Source organism: Monodon monoceros, unplaced genomic scaffold, assembly GCF_005190385.1.
Source record: "Monodon monoceros isolate NGI ecotype Baffin Bay Population unplaced genomic scaffold, NGI_Narwhal_1 Super_Scaffold_10, whole genome shotgun sequence".
Taxonomy (NCBI): Eukaryota; Metazoa; Chordata; class Mammalia; order Artiodactyla; family Monodontidae; genus Monodon; species Monodon monoceros.
The window spans coordinates 13,210,657-13,233,319 of record NW_021703766.1 but is presented as its reverse complement, the minus strand read 5'-3'; the positions used below and the strand labels follow the sequence as shown (position 1 = coordinate 13,233,319).

Sequence of the window (22,663 nt, the reverse complement as noted above, 5' to 3'; positions counted from 1 at the left end):
GAATGGTTGTTAACAAGTCCTCACTAACTATTAGGGCAAACATCTCCAAATGACATTTTGCAGGGAGAGGGTCTGAACTTTGCCTGCCTGGGGACAACAGGCTTTTCCTCCAGTTAGGCCGGGCTCACCAGGGACGCCTGTGTGTTTCCTTAAGCAGCCATTCTAGAGCACTTCTTGGTGCTTATTCATAAATCATTATACAGCATATTGTCAATCACGCTTTCATGTTGCCATTGCAGATCTCTCCTAAGGCCCCAGGGCATAGGCTGGGCTTTGGGCCACCCCAACTTTCTAGCTGAGAACTGGGCAAGTTTCCTCCTACAGGAACGGGAGGGAGGGGACAGGGTCCTCTCTGGGGTGGGGCAGGAGTGGCAGTGCTGAAGAGTACTTATCTCCACAGACTCTCAGAGAGAAGGTCATCTTCCTGGGTGAAGAGGACTGTTCCTCTCAGTTAGAGCTGTTAGCATTCAAATATATGTGATATTTTGTCACCTATGAATGCAGTGCATTCCACCATGGACAGTAAGGTGAACCAGGGGCAAGAGAAATCTAGAGAAAAATGTAACTTTTCTTTATTTTGATGTCTGTGCTAAATTTGTATTTGTGAAATAATAACATTTGTATTTGTGAATAATAATAACATTAAAATGAAACAAACAGTTCTGCTATCAGTTGTTGAAAAACATCCTCAAATGGCTTCTTCCTTCAAGGGGATGTGACTCTGCAAATGAGGAAGTCCAGAGAGGGAAAGAGGTTGACTGACATCACCCCACCGGCTGCTGACGTGGGAGGGGAGCCGGCAGCGCAGGGATCTCCTCCCTGGAGGGGCATTGTTCTCTGTCCTGTAGGCCTCTGTTTCTCATCTCTTGCTAGTTTATCACCTTTGCCCATTAGCATCCTTTTTCCTTTTTTCTCCTTCTCTTCCTCTCTAGGATCAGGGAGGGAAACATACCAGAGGGACACAGAAAGCAGCCCTGCTTCTGTGCAGTTGAGGCATGAGGCCCATCCTGTGCTCGAGGGAGGGCAGGAGACCCTGAGGTGTTGGGGCATGACCCAGGGACCCCAGAGAGCAGCCCTCACCCTTTCTCTCCACCCTTCCGCTGTAAAGTCCTAGCACAGCAGGCAGGCAACAGCCTCCCAGCTTGAGCAGGTCTGAAGCCTTCTGAGGAAGAAAATCGGCAACAAATGCGAATAGCTAATTGGTCTAGAGGGAACTGTTCTGGTGAGGAAGAATCAGCAAGTTGTTAGTGTGGCTGAAGGGAATTCAGAGGGGCTGGAGTGGGTAGTGAGAGGGGAGGTTGAGAGGTGGATTGTAGGAAGAGGTACAAGTGAGGGAACTGAGGGCGGGAGTGGGGATTGCCCCTCCCCACTCATGTCACCTCCCACAGCTCCACCCTGCTTCACTCCCACTCCTTCCTTCCTTTTTTTTTTAATTGAAATGTAATTGACATATAACCTTATGTCAGTTTCCAGTATACAACATAACGATTCCATATTTGTATACACTGAAATGTCTACAAATTAGTTAACATCTGTCACCATGCATAGTTACCACCTCCTTCCTTCCTGGTGGGGAGGGTCCCTTTGGGTTTGCAAGGGACTCTCCCCTGACCTGTCAGTGGAGTGCTCTGCAACCCTCATTCTCTCCCAAGTTCAGCTGAAAACAAAATACCTCATTTGATACTGATGGTAAACTGGAACCAGAGTCAGGAGGAAACAAAAGTCTCTGGCCCGGTGCTGAGTCCTCTGGCCGAGCAAGTGGAACAGACAGCAGCCGGCGGGACTGAGGCTGTGCGGGAAGGCAGGGGAGGGGCGAGAGCCACTGAGCTCCCAGTTCCTGTCTCTTGGGTTTTCTAGGGAACCATCTGAGTCCGAGGCGGCCACAAGGGAGTTTTCAGGGTTTGGCCTTCTCTCTGTTCCATCCTGTCCCAGAGGGCTTTGTATTTCCCTGAACCCACACCTCTGTAGCTTCTGGCTGATCCCTGGGGCCTCCAGCATGGCTCAGGAGGAGACCCCAGGTGCCACGGGTAGAGGGAGATGGGAAAGCCCGAAGGGGGTTTGGAGAGGCATGGGAACCCCGTTCAGGCTCTTCCAGTGTAGGGGAGCCAGTGCTGGCACTTCCTTAGAGAGGAAGGTGCTATGCAATGGGAGCAGGGTAAGCAGCTTATGTCAGGGAGGTCCAGCCCAAGGCCACAGTGGTAGCTGATGAATGAAGGGATTCCCTCAGTGCCTGAAAAGCAACTCACGCTGGACCCTAAAGCAGCAGTGGATAAATGTGAGCTCAGATCTCTCAAGTGGCGTTTCCTGGGATTAACACAGAAGATACTTCACCCCTCTTTACACCTGGTTGAGATATTTCACAAGGTGTCTTCTTCCACCTATGCTGCCCACCCACTATCCCAGCAGTTCCTGCCCATCCTGGATCTGTGGGCCTACCCTGCCATTCATCCAGTGCAAAACAGGAAGAGGAGCCGGCAGACCCTCTGTTGTCTGCCACTGTGGCCAGGGTGGGGCCTGGCCTGAATGAGAGCCTCAGGGCAGGGCTATTTGGCTCTTCCAAAGAGGAAGCAGTTTGTTTGGTCAGGGGGCCCCCGGTGATTTTCATAGTCCAGGGCCCAGTCTGGCCGGGTGTATACAGGATTCTCACTGTCTTACTTACCTGCAGGGGTTTGGTGCTGTGTGACCCAGGGCAAGTCTCTGCCTCTCTCTGGGCCCCAGAGTCCTCATCTGTAAATAAAGAATTTAAAGACCTGTTCAGGGATTTGCTCTCAAATCGTCTGGTAGACCTGACAGAGGAATGCCATATCCTGAGTGAGGAGATAGTGCTGAGGCCCAGGATACCACCATGCAGTCCAGACGTCCATGGGAATCGGTTTGACCTTTCTGCTAACCCGCTTGGATGTACTGAACAGCAGCCAGCCTGCTCCGGCATCTCTCTGGAGAACCTGGGCTCCTGCAGCCAAGGGAGCTGTCCCCGTGCCTCTCGTTGTCCTCATCCCCACCTCCCAACCCTCGCTCTGCCTCTGTCCTGGGTTCAGGCAGAAAAACCCAACTGGTCTCTCATTGCATTCTTCCCTTCCTATACTGGCCTATACTGGTTAGCCTTTGGGGTGACTGTTTATAGGCTTCCTGTTTCTTTCTGCTCCCAGTCCCCTCACCTCCTTATACCCTAACTCTGCTCTAGCAAGATTTTTTCCCCAAAGCCAGCATGGGAGGTTGGATGACAGGCTGATCATGGGAGACGCCAGTTCAGCAGCACAGACTCCTGGGGGGTCTGCAAGGAGTTGAGAACATGCCTGGAAGGGGGCTGGGTAGAGTTTCTTAGTAGAGGAGAGAAGGAAGATGGTGAGGCAAAGGCCACACATAACATGATGCAAAGGCCTGAAATGAATGGGCAGGGACCACTGGCCCCGAGGAGACCAGTTTGAGCAGAGCATAACATTTCATTGCTCAAGAAGGAGAAGCAGGATGGAGAGGTCTGGCCAAGAGATGGGCCCCAAGAACCACCCTGGCAGGGGGGAAGGCCTGGGTTTTCCCAGGGCTGGGCTGGTTGTACACGATTGTGCTGGAAGTATGGGATGGGTTGTTAATGACTGTTTGTTCTCCACAGGCTGTGAGGCTGCCAAGGGTCAGTCTGATAAGAGGGAAGAGATAGGCTTCTTGAGTTTTATCCTCCCGACAGCTGCCTTCTCTCAGCCTGTGCCACAGATACTGACAGGCTATTGTGGCCCTGCTCTATCTTCTCTCCTTTCTGACATACACAGCCCCTGGCTTCAGTCCAGCTGGGCTTCCCCTGCTTGGCCTCTAGCTCCCGTTGCCATCTGTGGTTAGATGAAGTCTGTACTGGGGGAGGGTCAGTCCTGGCAAGACTGAGCTGTTCTGAGCCTGACCTGGGAGTGGGATGTACTCCAGGGTGTGGCCAGGGTTCTGGGCTGAGCAATGACTCCCAGACCTGCCTGGTCCATTTTGGTCTCAGGGTTAACCTGCCACTCAGCCAGCCAGACCTGGGACCATGGGGTCTTAAGGGAGTCCCACCTTTGCCCCAGAGCTTTGGGAGGGCTGGGTGTTTTGCTGGGAGGAGTGGAAATGGGGATCTGATGGAACTTGCATTTGGAAAGATAACTTTGGCCTTTCTCTGGAGAATGAATTAGAGGGGGGTCCGTTGAGTAGATCTGGGGCTTTAGCAGTTAAGGGGCTACTATTGGTGGAGGGTGACAGTTCCTGGGATAGAGTGATGGTGGCAGACATGGAGGAAGGTAGAAAGCTGAGAGATTTAGGTGGTAAACAGGTGGACTTGATAAGAGGTTGGCTGCAGGAGGTTGAAGGAAGGAAGGGACATAGATGACTCCCAGGTTTCAGGGTTGGCTGGATGATGTCCCTTTCCAGACACTGGGAATACAGAAGGGAGTCCAGTTTGGGGGGCTTAGAGCGTGCGTGAGTTTGATTTGGAGCAGGGTGAGTCTGAGGTAATTTTGGGTGCCTCTAAGATATGTCATCAAAGGGGCGGCTTCCAGAAATGAGTGGGATAGATGTGTCTGCAGTTCAGGGGAGTGTCTGACATCATTTGAAAAGCCAGACATGACTCTTAACAGGTTGAGAAACCGGTTTGGAAAGGGTTCCTCCCAAAATCCATTGCCAGATAAGGAATGGAACCTAGGGTTCTGACTTCCTGTTGCGTTCCATGTCCAGGGTCATCTTTTCTTTCCCTGACCACTTCAGCCGGTTCAGGGCCCAGCCAGGGCCCTCCAGTCTTGCTTGTGGCGAGGGGACTCTGGCTATGGGCATTCCTGACCCCACCCAGGCCACCCAGAAAGGCCATGCATGTCAGTGGCTCTCTCACCATCTGTACATCTGGGCAGTGTCCGCAGCTGGAGAAGGGTGTGGGTCCTGGCCAGGAATGAGTCACTGATGGGAATCCCAGAATCACTTCTGTTCCTGTGGGCCCATGGGCCTCTGAGTTGGGTTGACCTATCAAGGACAGGGTTTTAGGGCCAGGTTCAGGGCAACCCTTCTGCACCAGATGGCAAGCGATACTGTAGTGGCTTTTTAAAATTCCTTTAAATGAAATGGAAAATGGTTGTACATGTGTGCAAGATTGTATCAGTTGGACTTCTTCAATTACAACAGCCAAGAATCCAACTCAAAGTGCTTTGATAAAAGGGAATCTGTTGACTCATACCTGAGGGAATGGCTGGCCACATACAGGGAAGATGAGGGACTCAAACAACTCCATCTCACCCCACCCTTCTCCATAGTGACAGCATTCTCAGTTCCCATGTGGTAGAAGGTGCCTGTCAGCAGTGCAGGCTGACTGTACCTGTCAGCAGTCCTGGGTTCACTTGGAATCAGGGTCCTTGCCCAACCTTGGATCAAGTACATGGCTGGCTGCATTTGGTGCTCTGATTGGCCAGGCACAGGGATGGAAATTTGGGGAGAGATGACTTCCCAAAGGAAAATGGGGTTGTCATGCATTCTAAAGACTTTGTGTATTGAGGCAGTAAGCAGAGCTAGGTGTGCATGTCAGAATCACCACTGTAGACAAACTTATAAGGATTTATTGCCATGTATTCATTTACCTTGTTAAAAACTGAATGCTAGCATGTAGAATGGGACTTAGAATCATTGAGTCATTCCATTTACATATCAGGAAGTAGGGTTGAGAAATATGCCTGATCTCCTCAAACCAGTAGGTAGAAGAACTGAGTCCAGAACCCAGGTCATCTGACTTGCAGGCTGAGGCTCTTTCCAGTAGTAAGTGGTGTCTTTTAGGGAGGAGCCCCCGTACCCCGTTTGCCCATCGACAAAGTCATTGATCCCCTGGACTGCAAGACAAAGAATAGACACAGGCAGGTTATGGAAAATAGCCCCTTCCTCGTGGTGGCCCGGGGCCATCTGTCTGAGATGAGGGAGACATTCACTCAGTGTGCGTTCAACCAGGTCCCAGTAAACAGAGGAGGCATTGGCCCAAGTCTGCCCGCTTCTGCCCTGGTGCTGCTTCCATCCCCTCCCTGTCTCCCCTGTCATCTCAACTTCCTAGATGCTCACCCTCCTCTGTGCAGTTTCCTGCTGGGGCCTAGATAAGAATGTAGCTCTAGGGCTGCTGTGCTTTCTGGATTACGTTGTATTTCCTGCTGGGGAGGGTTGTGCCCCTGTGTCTTCTCCCTTGGAAGAGAATGCCCAGGATGGTGGTGCCAGTTTCAGGTACAGAGAGATGAATAGCACAATTTTGGCCTCAGTTTGCGCATCACCTCCAATTTGTAAAGGGTACAGATGTTTGACTCAGCTTGGCAGAGCCAAGAATGGGGTGTTGTAGAAAGAGCTCTGAGGGAATTTCCTGGCGGTCCAGTGGTTAGGGCTCTGCGCTTTCACTGCCAAGGGCCTGGGTTCAGTCCCTGGTTGGGGAACTAAGATCCTGCAAGCTGGGCGGTGCAGCAAAAAAAAAAAAAAAAAAGTGCTTGGGGCTTCGAGCCTCACCTTAGCAGGAGGAGACCTCAAGTTCAGTTTGACACAGGTGTCTTGCCCAGAGTGGGTCACTCCCCTGGGGCCCCTGGTCAGAAAGGGAAGGCTGTCCCCTGAGTGTGACATGTATGTTAATAAGATGCTGGAGGTCCTGGGAGCTTGGGGGTGCTTCTCCCCAGCCCCAAGGTGCTCAGTGAGCAAGGCGGGGCTCTTCTGAGTTTGGGACTGAATTCCTTTTTCATTCTGACCATCTCCTCATGCATCTTTCCTCCTGCCCTTCATATGCGTGTTGACAACCAGTCTTCTCTCCTGAACTGTTTGCCAACCCAGACTGACCAGAGCGCTGTGTCTGCCCTGCATGCTTGGCTCCCGCAGGCTCCCTGGTCCACCTGTTTCTGTCTGGGTTCATGTTCCCAGAGATTGGCCAGCTTGGGTCCGGCCTCCTGTTCCCTCAGGCTTAGCCACAGTGCCTACTCTTGTCCCCGACTCCCTCTTCTCGGTGAGGCTGAAATTCACTGGTACCTCGGGTACATAGTGCCTTGAAGCTTATAGTCATTGCTTATTTCATCTTGATGGGGACTGTGAGGTAAGCAGGGCAGCAGGCATCATCATGCCCATTTTACAGATGGAGGACCTGAGGCCCAGAGCGGTAAGATTTGCCCAGACACGCAGCTGTCGAATAGCAAAGCCATTCCTGGAATTGAGGTCATCTGGGTTTAGTCCAGAGTTCACTGTAAAATGTTAACTCATAGACACGTGTTGAGGTGGGGCTGCCCCAGTCTCACCAGGCAAGGGGCTTGAAAGGAGGCCCTGGGCCCCACCTCTTGGTGGCCCCCAGGTCACCCTGTACAGCCCAAGCCCCAAATAAGCACCATCATGTTGGCCATCCCCTTGTAACCCCAGGATACATAATAAAGTTAGCCAAAAGATACCGCTCCCTGGGGACCATGGTGATGGACCCCAGTTGGTGTATTCCTCCCCTCCATGTTCCCCCAAAGTTGACAACAGTAATAGATGTCATGACAGATATTATCTTAGCAGGGAACATATAATGTAGGCCAGGTCCAGGAGGATGAATCGCTCTTTGAGGATGGGACTGGGGAGGGCTCCCTGCTGCCCCCCCGGCTCCGCTCACCCAGGGGCGAGGGGCAGAGGCAGGGCAAGGGGAAGGCTGCCTTTGCTCTACGCATAGCAGCTGATATTGCCACTTTCCTGAAGGGAAGCGGATGACCAGCCTAGCAACCTTGGGGATGTTCTTTCCTCCCAGGGGTCCTGCCTGAGTCAGTCACAGCATGTTATCAGCTCCTCGGTGACGAGGAAGACGGCTTAGCCAGAGCAAGGGGTGAATGAAAGCAGGTGTGCACTGGCCTCTACAGTTTACCAGCCACCTGCTCTCTGCCTCCTGGAGCTGAATATTAGTGACACAGGGATTCGCGGGGGCACAGGGCAGGGGTGCTTCCTGCGGGATTGGTGCTGGCAGTTGCCCTGTGGCACCAGGCTGGGTACTAGCTCAGAGCCTCTAACTGCAATTCCCAAGGTTTCTGTGGGAAAGATGACTCCAGAGGACACAGGCTGAGCAAAGGGCCCACCTCTGGGCTTCTCTCCACCTCCACTCCCGAGGGAGAGAGGGGACATTGCTCCCTTTAATCTCCTGGTCCAGGCATGGATGCAAACACCTCCTTTGTGTTTTCATTAGCATAGCTGCCACAGTCTGACCTTTCCCAAAGACGAAAGACGTTACTAAGTATAAAAGGAGAACAAAGGAAAGCTAAAGATAGGGTGTATGAAGAGTAAAAACAGTCTGGCTCACAGAGGACAGGTTACTGGTTTGTTTCCAGGGTTTTCGGGGTACTCTCCCCACTGGAGATACCCACCCCTAGGGCCAGCGCACCTCTGTATGCCTTTCTGCCAGAGTCTCTGGTCTCCTAGCGCTGACCTGTCTCCCTAAGGACCCCTGGGACCCATCCTGTCATGAGTCCTCTTTAGGGCAGGTGGGCCACCTCCTCTCTACTCAGGGCTGATTGGCTGTGAGGGAATGTAGCTCCTTCCCGAGGTCCCCCAGGGAATTGGCACCTACATGACTGTACCTATAACAGTGTCACCTTATTTATTATAAGTAAGCCTCGTAACAGGGCCCCATCTCTTTTTTTTTTGCGGTACGCAGGCCTCTCACTGTTGTGGTCTCTCCCGTTGTGGAGCACGGGCACCGGATGCGCAGGCTCAGTGGCCATGGCTCACGGGCCCAGCCGCTCCGTGGCATGTGAGATCTTCCCAGACTGGGGCACGAACCCATGTCCCCTGCATCGGCAGGCGGACTCTCAACCACTGCACCACCAGGGAAGCCCGCCCCATCTCTTGACACAGCACTCAGGCCCCAGCTTAGCCCACAAGCTGCCGTAAAGGGTTGGTGGTTCTCCAGCATCTGATCTTGGCAGGAATTATACAAGTCTCACCACCAGCCTCCCTCTTCCCACTGGGCCACAAGAATAGAAACTGATAAGTTGGCCTGGTTGATGGAAGTTTTCGGGTGGGTTGGGGGGAAAGAGTGTTCTGGTTTAAAAAAAAAGAAAGTAAAAAGAACACTTTGAAGTCATCTAATCTTGATGAAAGAAGGAGATAAGCGCCTGACCACAAAGTGGAGTTTCCAGCCTGCAGCCCCAATTCTGCATCCTGCCTGGCATGTAAGTGGTGCCCAGGACGGTGTCCACGCCCCAAACGGCTGCCTGCTGGCACGCAAGGTGCTCCCATTTCATAACCAGTGTTCAGATGAAGCAGCAAAAAAATCAGAAGAACCGCCGCCTGATAAGGAAATGTGGGGGCAGGGTGGATAGAGTAAGGGAGGTTGTCTGCCGACAGTTACAGCCCACTGTTGCTACCCTGCCGAGGTTGGAGCCCTTTAGAGAAATTCGCCCCAGACAAAGTAGGCCTCCGTGCCTGCAGCCTGGACTGTCACCTTCATGATATTGCCTGGTCCCAGAGGCTCTGGCAGACTTCCCACCTGGGTGGCTTAGCTGGGCCATGAGGATTGAAGAGTTCCAGCCATAGGTTATACCAGCCCAGGGGAAGAGGTTTGCACAGTCCTGGCACTGAGGACACACAACCCTGTTCTCACTTGCACCTTCAAGTGTGACGCTGGCCCTAGTGGAGTGAGTGTGCGCCCCTGACTTCCGCCGTGGGTTGGGGGACGGAAGAACCCCAGAACGGGGGCTGCTGTGCTCCCAGAAGCACTGTTTCTGGACCTTCACATCCCAGGAGCTCTGCCAGCCTTGTCAGGGGCCAGAGCTTGCCCTGTGTATCAGAGCTTTGGGCCAGGTCCATCCCAGTATGCCCCCCAGGAAGGGCTGGTGTCTGCCCCCTGGTTGCTGAGGGCCTGGAGTCCTACTGGGTCGTGCACATACAATGACTACACAGACACAGGTCCTGCAGCCTTCCTTTCCAGCGAAGCATCAGTCACCCTGCTTCCCGGGCCCCTTTCCTGCAGGGTCACAGTGCTGGCCACTTAGGTTATGACCTCTTCCCCGGCATTCTCTGCCCCACCCCCCCATCCCACAGAGGATATGGGGATAGATGCCAGAGTTTTAAGTTGAATCCTTCAACTCTGGGCCTGGGCCAAGGCCTGGCTGGAGTTGTGAGCCACAGAGACTGTGGCCTGGAAGATTCTAGAAGCACAGCTTCTCCCTTCCCTAGGTGTGTCCTGGCAGGACTTGTATAGACCCTAGCTCAGCCCTTCCCCATCAGCTTTCTTCAGGTGGCCAACCTTCCAGTGCTTACAGTATAGGGAGGAGGACCCTGTCCAGAGCCCCGTGCCACAGTGCAGTGCAGGCTTGGGAAGGGGCGAGCCAGGGCAGTGGTGGAAAACAGAAGCACCAGTCCTGCCGCTTCCCCAGTGGCGAGGGCGAGAGTTATCAGATTCAGGATTTCTTGGGGTTGCTGTCTAAGAGGGCTGGTTGGGAGTTAGAAAGGGAATGCCCTGCCTCTCTCTGCCATGTGTATGAATCTGCTCTTTTAGGAGAACATTTGCCCTTTGCCCTCAGCCCCTGGAGCTTCCTTCTCAGTCTGCATACCCTTGCCTGGGAGTATTCCAGGAAGCTGTCTGGGTGTATGGAACAGGTTTTCACAGGCTTGTCCCCTGCCACGTGGGTGTGTGGGTTGGGGAGAAGGGGGTTGAAGGTTACCCGGAGAAACCATTTACTCCTTTCTTTTCACCCATTTCTGGCAGGGACAATGGAATGCAATGAGACTCTCTTTTAAACCTTCTATCTATCAAACCTACACTACTCCTCCCACCCCAGGGTAGAGTGTGTGTGCATTTGGGGGAGCCAACATTGTGGAGGATTGGAGTAACCCGTGTTTCTGAGGAAGGAGGACTCCCATTGATAAGCGTGAGTTGGACAGGAAGCATGATCCTTCTCCCCAAGGGGTCTGTAAGTTGAGGATTGACTCACCTCGTCCTTCTTGAAGCCCTCGGCTCTGCCCTCCACCCGTGTTCTAGCTGGTGGGTATTGCTCTGGTTATGCCCCTCTGAAGGCCTCTGGGATATGCTGTCACCAGCTCCCTCCTCTTTAGAGGGAGAGGCTGACAGCTGGGACCTGGGTTGCTGGTCTCTGGAGTCAGCTGCCCTTGGCATACCCCTGGAAGGGCAGCTCTCCTAGGGGAAGCCTGGCCGGCAAAACCAAGGAGCCCTGGGTGGCGGACAGACTAGAGGGGCTGGTGGGGCGTCCTCAAAACAGAGGAGTCCCATTGCTCTGCTCCTCGACAGAGCAGGAACTGCAAGGCTGGAGAGAGAAGAGCTTTGCTAAGGGGTCAGTGATGCGGCTGTACAAGGAGGGAGAGGCCTGGGGCTCTTCCCATGCTGTCTGCCACTCCCCTGTGCGATAAATATTTGCTGAATGAACACATCCTTTGCTTTTCTCTTTGCTTTTCTCTTAAGATTCGAAGCATCCCCTAGGCATCCTGACAAGGTGCAGAAGGAAAAGGAGGGCCCGGCAGCTTTTCTGTGGTTCTTCATTACATCTCTGTTGTGACTGAGATCTGAATCTTAAACCATGAAGAATAGCCAAGCCTCCCACGCTTTGAACCTTATCTTTAGAGGAAATCAGAGCAGACTGTAAGCATCGTGGTCTCCTGACCCTGGGTGTGGGTGGGCTAGTCAAGTTTAATTGCTTTGGAAGGGAGAGTTGGGCAATAAGGTCTAGACCTCAGCTTCTCCAGACTCCTCTCTGACTTGCCCTAGGCCACCATTTAATTCATTCTGCTCCCTGCTTCCTCCAGAAGTCCTCAAAGAAGCTTAGATTTCTTTCCCAGTCTCCGGCCTCTCTCTCTCTCTCTCTCTTTTTTTTTTGGGCTCGATCTCGGAATCTTAAGCCCTGGACTGCCAGAGAGGTCCATCTCCTGCTTCTCTTAATGTCAGAGGCTTTCAGCCCTGTAGAGGAACCCCCTTATAAACTTTGTCTCTTCTAGAATCTTTTTTTTTTTCAGGACCAAGAACAGGTTTATTCAGATCCATGGTCGGTTACAAGTTTGGTCTGATTACTGGTCACAGGCCCCAAATGCCACTATTCTGAGTTTTCATCAAAATACAAAGCCCAATACTTAGAGTTTGAAAACTTAAAAAAAGACACCAAAGACTAAGGCTTTTAAAAATCTTGGTTGAAAAGTTCTCCCGGGTGCGTTATCTGTAGAATGAAATGCGTGTGAGATGCTGTGTGTCTCTTCTAGAATCTTGCTGCCAACTTGTGTCTAGAGAGCCACAGAGGTGGCCAAGTATGGGATGGACCTCAGTGAGCTGTTTAGAACCAGCTCAGGGCAGGCCTCTGTTCTGTGTAGTGTGATGAAGCCAGGGAACACGTGAGACAGGCTCCGTGACCCACAAGCTCTGCCACAGGATGGACACAGCATTGCTCGCTGTGCAGCCTGGGGGTGGGGGTCATTGGGGCAGAGCTGGCTCTGAGACTTCAGGTCTACCCTGCCCACTCCACCTCCCTGGAAGCTGCCACAGTGGGGGGGTCGATGGGGTGGGCAGGCAGTGCCTGTGGTTAGGCAGGGAAGGAAGCTCTGGAGCAAGACCCTGGCGGTGCTGGCCTGGGGAATCCGGAGCTGGAGTGGGGCTGAGGGTGCTGAGGGACCTGTGTTGCCTATTCGGGGTCACGGACCTGCAGCCCAGAAAGCTGGCCAGGCTGGGTCTTGGACTAACCAAACCGTGGCCCTCCACCTGCCCACCCCAGGAGCACAGGCACTGAGGCTGGGAGCTTTCTGGCTCTTGTCCTTCCAGAAACCCTCCAAAGTAGATGGTACTCCCATTTTACAGATCAGGGGGGCTAAATGGTTGATAGCTGACAAGCGGCAAAGCCAAAATGTGAAGCCAAGTGTTTCTAGGTGCCTTCTTCATTTTGGGAGGCTTGACTGGAAAGGGACTTTGAGCTGTGGTGGATGGTTGTGAGATCTGACAAGTCCTAGCTAAGGAGGACTTAGCCAGCAGCCTGCGGTGCTTAGGGGAGCCACCAGAGAGAGTACTGTCCCTAGCAGCCCTGGTGTGTCTCTGCTGACAGAAGCTTAAGAGCAGTCCACTTCAACTGTTCCCACCGTCCCAGCAGCTTCTCTAGCTTTTACACACTCACTCTTCTCATTGCCTCCGATTTGTGAAACCTGGTTTGTACCTGAGGCCTCGTGTGTCTTGGTGGTCCACGAGAAGTTAGAGAAAGCTTTCACTTCTAGAACGTCAAAGCTGAAAGAGTGGGGGCTGGTTATAATGATCACTTCCATCTGCATATTTATACAGTGATTTATGAAAGTGGCTTCAAAACATTTTTTCATTACCATTTATTTCTTCTGCTTATTTTTTATTATTGTTTACTTTTAAAAATTTATATGTATTTTTTATTCTGGCCATGCCGTGTGGCTTGAGGGATCTCAGTTCCCCAACCAGGGATTGAGCCCGGGCCACGGCAGTGAAAGCTCCGAATCCTAACCAGTGGACCACCAGGGAACTCCCCTCTTCTGCTTCTTATAACCCTGGGGTTATGTAGAGAGGTGATATTCAGTTGGACAAAATTTTTTAAAATTTTTATTTTATATTGGAATGTAGTTGATTTACAGTGCTGTGTTAGTTTCAGGTATAGAGCAAAGTGATTCAGTTATACATATACATGTATCTATTCTTTTTCAGATTCTTTTCCCATATTATCACGTAGTATTGAGTAGAGTTCCCTGTGCTATACAGTAGGTCCTTGTTGATTATCTGTTTTATATATAGTAGTGTGTATATGTTAATCCCAACCTCCTAAATTATCCCTCCCCGCCATGGACAAATATTTTTTGATGCCTGCTATATGAAGGCCAATGCTAGATAGTGAATTAAATAACATGGTGTCTGTACACTTAGAGCTTAAGTGAAGGAGATAAACATGTCTGTGTCTTTTTAGGTTTCGTGTAGGATATTAATAAATATGGGCCAGATTTGGCCTGTGGTCCAAATTAGCTCATAACCCCTGGAGGGTAGGACACGGTGAGAGATGAGGCTTCGGAGGGTGGCCTGGTTTGGGGATCTCTGGATGCTGTGTGAAGGAGCCTGACCTTGGCCCCAGGACTGAGAGAGCTGCATCTCCATCTCGTAAGCTTTTGAATGCAGGAAGGTGATGAGTTTGTTAAGTCCGAAATGCCACATGGCTAAAGAGGCAATGGAGAATATAATCTAGAATCTAGGGTAGAAGGGCAGGCTCTTGATTTGGAGGGGGATGGGGCACCATAGAGAGGCAAAGGAGAAAAAGGGCTGAGGGCCAAACCTTCAGAATCCATTAGCAGCTGAAAGAAACAAGCAAGGAAGGGTCTGAGCCAAGAAAGCTGATTGCCATGGCTTGGAAGTCAAAGTGGTGGTCAGCAGGAACAAGCAGGAGATAATCAGAGAGGAAGAGGCTGGAGGTGGGGTAGCCTTCCTCTGATGGTCCAAGAACCTTGGCCTGGAAAGAAAAAGTGGCTAGCTGCCTGGTGGTAGCCTGGACTCGAATGTGGCTCCTGAGTTCACTGCTGTTCTGATGTAATTGAAACTAAAGGCTGGGCCTGCTGCAGGTGGGCTGGGGACTTGAAGAGAGTCAGATGGACCTTTTATCAAGAGTGTCCATGTGGCCAGTATGCATGTTTCCCCAGCCAGGTGCAACACTGGGAAATGCTCAAGTGGTGTGGAAGAGGGGCTGAAGGCAGGGCTGGCCTTCCTCGGTGAAGGCCTGGTCAGACCACATCTGAAAGATCCTATTTGCATGTCTGCCTGCCCCTGCCTCCATCCCATGGTGGACTGGAATGAAGATGGGGTGGGGATGGGAGAGCAGTTTTAATTGGAACTTTTGATCAGCTTACCCCAGGCTCAGTCGGCTTCGCTCAGTGTATTGGCTGGAGTTCTGTGAACCTCGTTAGAGATGGTTTGATATACCTCCTCAGGAGACTGGTATTGGCAGTGATTCCCAGTTCCTTGGTATAAATAGTTTAATCCAACTCATCCAGTCAAGATGGCACTGTAAATTTATACTCTAAACACATGGCAGTAATACATAAGACAAAATGGGGCTTCCCTGGTGGCACAGTGGTTGAGAATCTGCCTGCTAATGCAAGGGACACGGGTTCGAGCCCTGGTCTGGGAGGATCCCACATGCCGCGGAGCAACTAGGCCCATGAGCCACAACTACTGAGGCTGCGCGTCTGGAGCCTGTGCTCCGCAACAAGAGAGGCCGTGATAGTGAGAGGCCCGCGCACTGCGATGAAGAGTGGCCCCCGCTTGCCCCAACGTCTAAAAAATAAATAAATAAATAAAAGAAAAAATGCTGAAAACATAGTCATGTACTCCCCCTCCCTCCCCACACAAAATGATAAACATCCCTGTGATGAGAAATAGAGCAAGAACACACAGGGGAGAGCAGGGCAGAAGCTGCAGGCCTGCTGGTCTCTGAGACTGGATGCAAGAAGAAGTGGCTAGAAATCTGGGGTAACAGAGCTATGGAGTGCTCAACACAAAGCATGGAATTAGAGCTGGTCTACTGCTCGAACCCAGGGGCTGGGAAAACAGTTGCTGTCACCCATTCCCTGGGGCTATGGCTTATCATGAAGATGCTTACCTAGGGGGACAGAACATTAGAGCCTGGACCTAAGCTGAGCTGGTACTACAAGATATAATTCTAGACCAGGAGACCCAAAGGACCTGGGGAGGCAAAGGTGAAAACCCCCAGATAGGGGAGGGATGAGCTTACATATTCAGAAACATGTGAGGAAAACTAATACGAAGAAAGAACAAAAGCAAAGAAAAAGTTACCCCAGAAGAAATGAAAATAACAGAGTAATCAGAAAATATCTTTAGTAGAAATAGGTTAAGGATCCTGAAAGAGATTAGGGAAACAGGAGATTCGTTAAAGAAAAGAAAGGGAAGTTGTAAAAGAAACAAGAATATGTGAATATGAAAATTTTAAATTAAAAATTCTAGCAGCAAAAAATAGTGTAATTAGAATTTGAAACAATGGATAGCTGTAGCCTGGACATATAGAACTCATGAATTGGAAGCTAATGCTGAGGAATTCATCTAGAATGCAGCACAGACATGGAGGACATGTGACAGGCTTTAGCACAAGTCTAGTAGGAATTCCAGATATGAGTCAAGGAAATGGCAAAAAAATATTTGAAGTGATAATGGCTGAGAATTCCAGAATTGAAGAAACAGCACGAATACCAAACAAAATAAATAACTAGATATAGTGAAACTGCAGATAAGAATAAAGGGAAAATATGGGACTTCCCTGGTGGTCCAGTGGTTAGGACTCTGTGCTTCCACTAGAGGGGGCACGGGTTTGATCCCTGGTCAGGGAACTAAGATCCTATATGCCACGTGGCGCAGCCAAAATAAAAGAAAAGAAAAGAATAAAGGGAAAATATTTAAAACTACCAGAGAAATAACAGAATTCAGAGAAACAACAATGAGACCGACAGACAACATTTCATCAACATTAGATGCCAGAGATGATAGAGGACTGTCTTAGGGAAACTAGAATTCTATATCCAGTTATCATTCAAGAATGAGGTGAAATAAAGATATTTTTGGATATGCTAAGACAGTTTTATCTATAGATCCTGGCTAAAAGAACTACTAAAGGTATGCTTCAGTAAGAAGAAATCTCGGGGGAAGGAGGAGGTTGCTAGCACCAGCATTGAGTGCAGAAATTGAAATAGTATGTTGGTAAATTTAACTATAGACAGTATATCTGGATGCTTAAGTCACTCAAAGTGACTTAAACTCTAGAAAATATTTAATTAGCTTATAATGAGAAGTGTGGAGGTAGGGAGTGCCAGGGTTGGGGCAGTGGTCTAATATTGACATGAAGAACCCTGGATCATTCCATTGTTCTGCTGTGCCATCTTAAGGGTATAAGATCTTTCTTCTCATGGTTGTGAGATGGCTGCTGCTGCTCTAGGTAACATATCATCACCCTATAGCTTCCCAAGCAGGAAGACAGGGAGATGCTAAGAGAAAGGAAGCTTTCTAATGTGCCTCTTTTTTGGGAAGGAGAATCTGTCCAAGAAGCCCCCAGCAGACATCTCCTTATGTCTCATTGGCCCGAGCTGGTTCGTTCTTACACCAATTCCTGGTAAAAGGGAACAGGCTTACTGTGGTTGGCTTTGACCAGGCTTGCCTCATCTCCTGGGACTGGGTTCTTTGCTACCTGAGCAAAATCAGGATTCTGTTGGCAGGAAAGAAGGGGGAGTGGCTGCTGGTAGGCAACCAACAGTGTCTGCCACAGATAGCAAAACACACAAACAGAAATCCAGTGTCTAGTTTGTTTTTTAATTTTACAAAAGGAAAACTAAAATTGTTCACCACATTATCAAGGAAGAATAAGGTAAAGTAAGGAAGGGAATTTCATTGTTAAATCACGTCAAGTTTCTGCCTTGTTAAACAGAATAGTACTGCTGAAAACGGTAGACCTCATTAGGACAATGTATATATGCTAACAATTTAAGATAACCACTAAAAGAAGAGGAATATAATTTCCAAGCCAGGAGGAAAAAAAGTGGTGGGAGTAGGGGTAGTGTGTCAGTCCAACAAGTCAGGAAAAGAAAAAAGAACTAAAGGAAAACTAGTGAAGAGAAAACAAAGGTAGTAACATGAGTCCAAATACCTAAGGGTAAAGGGTTATACTCATGTGTTAAAGAGAAAAAAAACTACCAGACTGGATAAAATGCAAATAAGAAGTGGTCTGGAGCCTGGAGAGACTGGTCAGTGGACACAGGGGCTTAACAGGAACCGCCCTGGCCTTCATCATACAGGTGGTTCTGTTCTTTTTTCTTTTTTTTTTCTTTTTTTGCGGTACGCGGGCCTCTCACAGCCGTGGCCTGTCCCGCTGAGGAGCACAGGCTCCGGACGCGCAGGCTCAGCGGCCACGGCCCACGAGCCCAGCCACTCTGCGGCATGCGGGACCCTCCCGGACCAGGGCACGAACCCGTGTCCCCCGCATCGGCAGGCGGACTCCCAACCACCGTGCCGCCAGGGAAGCCCGGTTCTGTTCTTTAAATAACTTTCTATTTATTCCTCGCCCCATCTCCCTGCCTCTTCTCAACAGTTTCTGTCTGGCTTTGCCTTGCTACTGAGACGGTCGGTATTGTTTTCTGGATCGCTCCCTGCCTACTGTAGATATGTATAACAAATTCCTGGACTCCTCCCCTGCGCCCAACACCAACAAATCACACTGGGACTCCTTTAAGGGGCAGGTGTGGTGCAGAGCTGGGACCCCACATCCCAGCTGTCCCCCTGCCCCACCCTCTCCCCGTGCCTTAGAGCCCAGCATTCCTCCCCTTAGAGCCTGTTTCTTAGGGTGCAACATCGATCCGCTTGCGATGAAGACTGATGGTTTATTTCGCTGGGACTTATTTGAAAATTAGCCAGAGTGATGATCATAGGCTGGAAGAAATGTTAGTTCTTGCTTTCTGGTTTCCTGGCTGCCAACTCAGGACAGCGTCAGAAGTTCTGGAGCTGAGATTTCGGACTCGACATCAAGGCAAAGTGAGGTGTCCTGCAGGAAGACACTGCCAGAGGGGTTGTAACTGGGGAGCGAGGAGGCCTGAGTCAGTAGGATAACTGAGGGGTGTGTGCCGGAGGGTGGTGCCAGCATTTTGCAATGTGATGACTTCAGTCAGCCAAGCATGCAGAGGTGAAGCAACCAGTTCTCAGACACATCAAGGATGTGCCTCTCTGGGCTTCAGTTGAGTGTGAGGGAGGGCCTGTCAGGTCTCTTCTTCCAGATAATGACTGACACCCCAGGGCGTCTTCTGGTGTCGGCTGTTGCCACACCAGCAAGCAGGGAGTTTGCTGGGTTACTAGGTTGGCAAGGTTCTGGGACACAGGGAACCCTTTGATGGTTGTGCCCCAGTTAGTGGGAAAAGCCTCTCTGGAAGGCAGTGGGAGCTTTTGGAAGGAGCACTGGCCTTGGAGCCATCAGACCTGGAATGATATTAAAGCTCTGTCACTTATCGCCTGGCTGACCTGTTTCAGCTGTCTTGGGACTTTTGTGAATACCAGATGAGAGGCTATGCCTGCAAATGCTTAGAAACTCATAAAACACCATGCAATGTGAGTACTAATCTGTGGTTTGATGCCTTTACATTGAGGCTCTGGGACACGTCCTTAGGCTTTGTGTCAGTGGGAGGAAAGAGGGTGCTTATCAGCGTCTTGGGCTGGGATTTTTTTCTTTCTCTCCACCCCCTCCAGATTCAAGCAGTCTCCCTCCCCCCATCCTCTGCTCTTTATTTTGACGTTTCTTTTCTCTGCCTGCCAAGAAGATTGTGTTCAGCTGCGCTGGTCTGAGGCTGTGCTATATCCTGTGCTTCATTAGGTTAAGTTGATGGGTTGTCTCCTGGGAACTGACTAGAGACTGGTTCTAAAACCATGCTAGCCTCCAAAACCCGGTTCCGTCCATTCTCCTTTGGGGCAAGCTTTGCTGCTCAATCCCATACGCCTGCTTTTCCTTTCTTCCACCTGCAGGCTGGCCAGGGCCTCCTTCGGTTTCCCTTGTTTCCTTGTATTAGCATAGTTGTTCAAGCATGCATCCCCTGATTGGTAGAAGGCTCTAGGGAAGACCATCTGTTCTCCAAGGCTGCCCCTGACCTTCTGGATTCTGCTCTCCAGTTCCTCTGTTCAGCCTCAGCATTTTGAGCTCGGCCAGCCATTCAGGGGGTATTTATCGTTAAGTGGTCTCACCAAATTTGCTAAATTTGTAACCACAAACCTCTCAGAAGACACTAGTATTGCCTTGCCTCCCACTAAATTTACCTCGTTACTCTCCTTCTCTCTTAGAGGACTGTTTCACATCTGATCTCTGTAAATCTCCAACCCCAGCAATAAAGATGCATCCCTCCCTGTGCCTGTGCCCATTCTCTGCTTCACCTCCTGCTAGGCAGGTCAACCCTTTCCATTAGGGCACTGGCTCCCCCCACCCTCTGCCCCGTTCTTGCTGCTCAGGAACTCTGCTGCTGTTTCTTTTTTATTTATCTATTTATTTATTTTGGCTGCGTTGGGTCTTTGTTGCTGTGCTTTCTCTAGTTGTGGCTTTCTATAGTTGCGGCGAGCGGGGGCTGCTGTTCCTTGCGATGCACAGGCTGCTCATTGTGGTGGCTTCTCTTGTTGCAGAGCACGGGCTCTAGGCTCGTGGGCTTCAGTAGTTGCGGCACACGGGCTCAGTAGTTGTGGCTCGCGGGCTCTAGAGCGCAGGCTCAGTAGCTGTGGCACACGGGCTTAGCTGCTCCACGGCATGTGGGATCCTCCCGGACCAGGGCTTGAACCCGTGTCCCCTGCATTGGCAGGTGGATTCTTAACCACTGCGCCACCAGGGAAGTCCCAAGGACTCTGCTTCTTAATTATCCTTTTACCTGCAGCGTTAACTTCTCCCTCTACTGAACCATCCCCACCAGTATACAAACATTCTGTAATATCTCCCATTCTATTTTATCTCATTCCCTTTATTTAGTAACACTTTTATTGAGATATAACTCACATACCATACGGTTCAGCCACTTCAAGTGTACAAGTGAGTTGGTTTTAGTCTAGTCACATGGTTATGCAATTAGACCACAAACAATTTTAGAACATTTCATCATCCCAGAAGGAAACGCCATACCCATTCTCAGTCGCTCCCCATCTCCTCCAACCCCCAGCCCTAGGCAATCACTAACCTACTTTATGGATTTGCCTATTCTGGATATTTCATATAAATGGAATCACATCATATGTAGTCTTTTGTGTCTGGCTTCTTTCACTTAGCACCATGTTTTCAAGGTTCATCCATGTAGCACGTATCAGTGCTTCCTTTTTATGGCTGAATAAGATTCCATTGTATGGATATTTGACATTTTGTTTATTTATCAGTTGATGGAACTTTGAGTCCTTTCCACTTTGGAGCTGATATGAATAATGCTCCTATAATCGTTTGTGTATGTGTTTTTATGTGGATATATATTTTCCTTTCTCTTGGGTATAGACCTAGGATTAGAATTGCTGAGTCATACGGTAACTCTTTGTTTAACCTTTTAACTGCCAGACTGTTTTCCAAAGTAGCTGCACCATTTCACATTCTCACCAGCAATGTATGAGAGTTACAGTTTCTCCATATCTTCACTAATAATTGTTATTATCTGTCTTTTTGATTATAGCCATCCTAGTGAGCAGGATGTGGTGTCTGATTGTGGTTTTGATATGTATTTCCCTGATAACTCATGGTGCTGAGCACCTTTTCACCTGCCTGTTGGCCACTTCTCATCCAGTCAGGTGTTCACCCCCTCCAAACCTCTGGATCAGCCATTGTGAAGGTTACTGCTGACAGCCTTCTCTTATCTATGCCAGGCCTTCCGTCAATAATTTCTTCTGGTCCTGTAGTTTTAAGAATGAACTGTGCTCTGATGACTCTCAGATGTATCCCTCCAGCTCTGACCTCATCCATGAGCTTCAGACATCTGTGTCCTGCTGCCTATTGCCATTTCCACCTGGACATTTAAAGGGCATCTCAAATTTAACCTGTTGTAAACAGAACTCTTGTTTTTTTTTTTCTTACCCAAACCCATTTCTTTCCTGACTTTTCTGTATGAAAGAATGGCACCCCACACACACACACCACAAGGCCCTGTGCCCCGGGTTCAGTCTTCCTCTCCTACCCAACACCCTCCATCTCACCTATCAGTTAAACCCTTCAGAATACATGCAGCTGCTTCTCACCACCTCCACTGCCTGCGATATTGAAGTAGCTTCTCTGTGGTCCCCTGCTAGTGTTACACAGCAGCCAGAGTAGTCCCTTAGCAAAAAATGTTTTAACCTAAAAAAAAAAAAAATTAGAATTTATAATGAAATGCATCACACATTCAGAATAGTATATATCATATAAATTCCTTAAAGACTGGGCTTCCCTGGTGGCGCAGTGGTTGAGAGTCCACCTGCCGATGCAGGGGACACGGGTTTGTGCCCCGGTCCGGGAAGATCCCACATGCTGCAGAGCGGCTGGGCCCGTGAGCCATGGCCACTGAGCCTGCGCGTCCGGAGCCTGTGCTCCGCAATGGGAGAGGCCACAACAGTGAGAGGCCTGCGTACCGCAAAAAAAAAAAAAAATTCCTTAAAGAATAAAAATTTTAAATACTCTGTTTCTACTATCTGGATTAAGGAGTAATACATTCCCCAGTACTTCTGAAGCTCCTATAGACCCTTCTTCTTGTCTCATCTACCTTCTTCCCATCCAGGGGAATTTCCTGGATTTTACAGTGTTTCCCTGATTTTATCTGTTGTTTTATCATCTATGTGTATAGAGGCCTTAAAACAATTTCTTGCTTAGCTTTGCATACTTTTGAACTTTTCATGAACTCATACTGTAAGTATTCACCCCTGACTTATTCTTTTTCTTCAACATATAGTTTTTTGGTCATATTCATCCCTGTTTATGTCTGAAACTGGAGTTCATTCATTTTTACTGTATTACGTGAATGGACCACAATTTATCCATCCTATTCTGATGGACATTTGAGTTGTTTGCAGTTTTCAGCTATTACCCGGTGCTGCCTTGAGCATTCTCATATGTCTCTTGGTACACGTGTTCACGTGTATCTGCTTGTAGAAATACTAGAGTTTACTACATACCCACCAGGATGCCTAAAATTAAAAAGATAGCAGATATCCAGGACATGGAACAAATGGCACTCT

General features: G+C 49.7%; 1 protein-coding gene across 8 annotated transcripts in view; it reads left to right on the top strand.

Annotated features, from left to right (window-relative positions):
- Positions 1-22,663, top strand: part of ST3GAL2 (ST3 beta-galactoside alpha-2,3-sialyltransferase 2) — a 73,970-nt gene that overhangs the window by 5,358 nt on the left and 45,949 nt on the right. The window contains exon 1 of one of the 8 annotated variants that reach the window (XM_029208981.1): positions 18,699-19,057. The exons of the other annotated variants lie outside the window; for them this stretch is intronic. The gene's annotated coding sequence lies outside the window, so the exon portion shown is untranslated. Of the gene's footprint in view, positions 1-18,698; positions 19,058-22,663 lie in introns of those variants that run through there. 8 annotated transcript variants of the gene reach the window in all.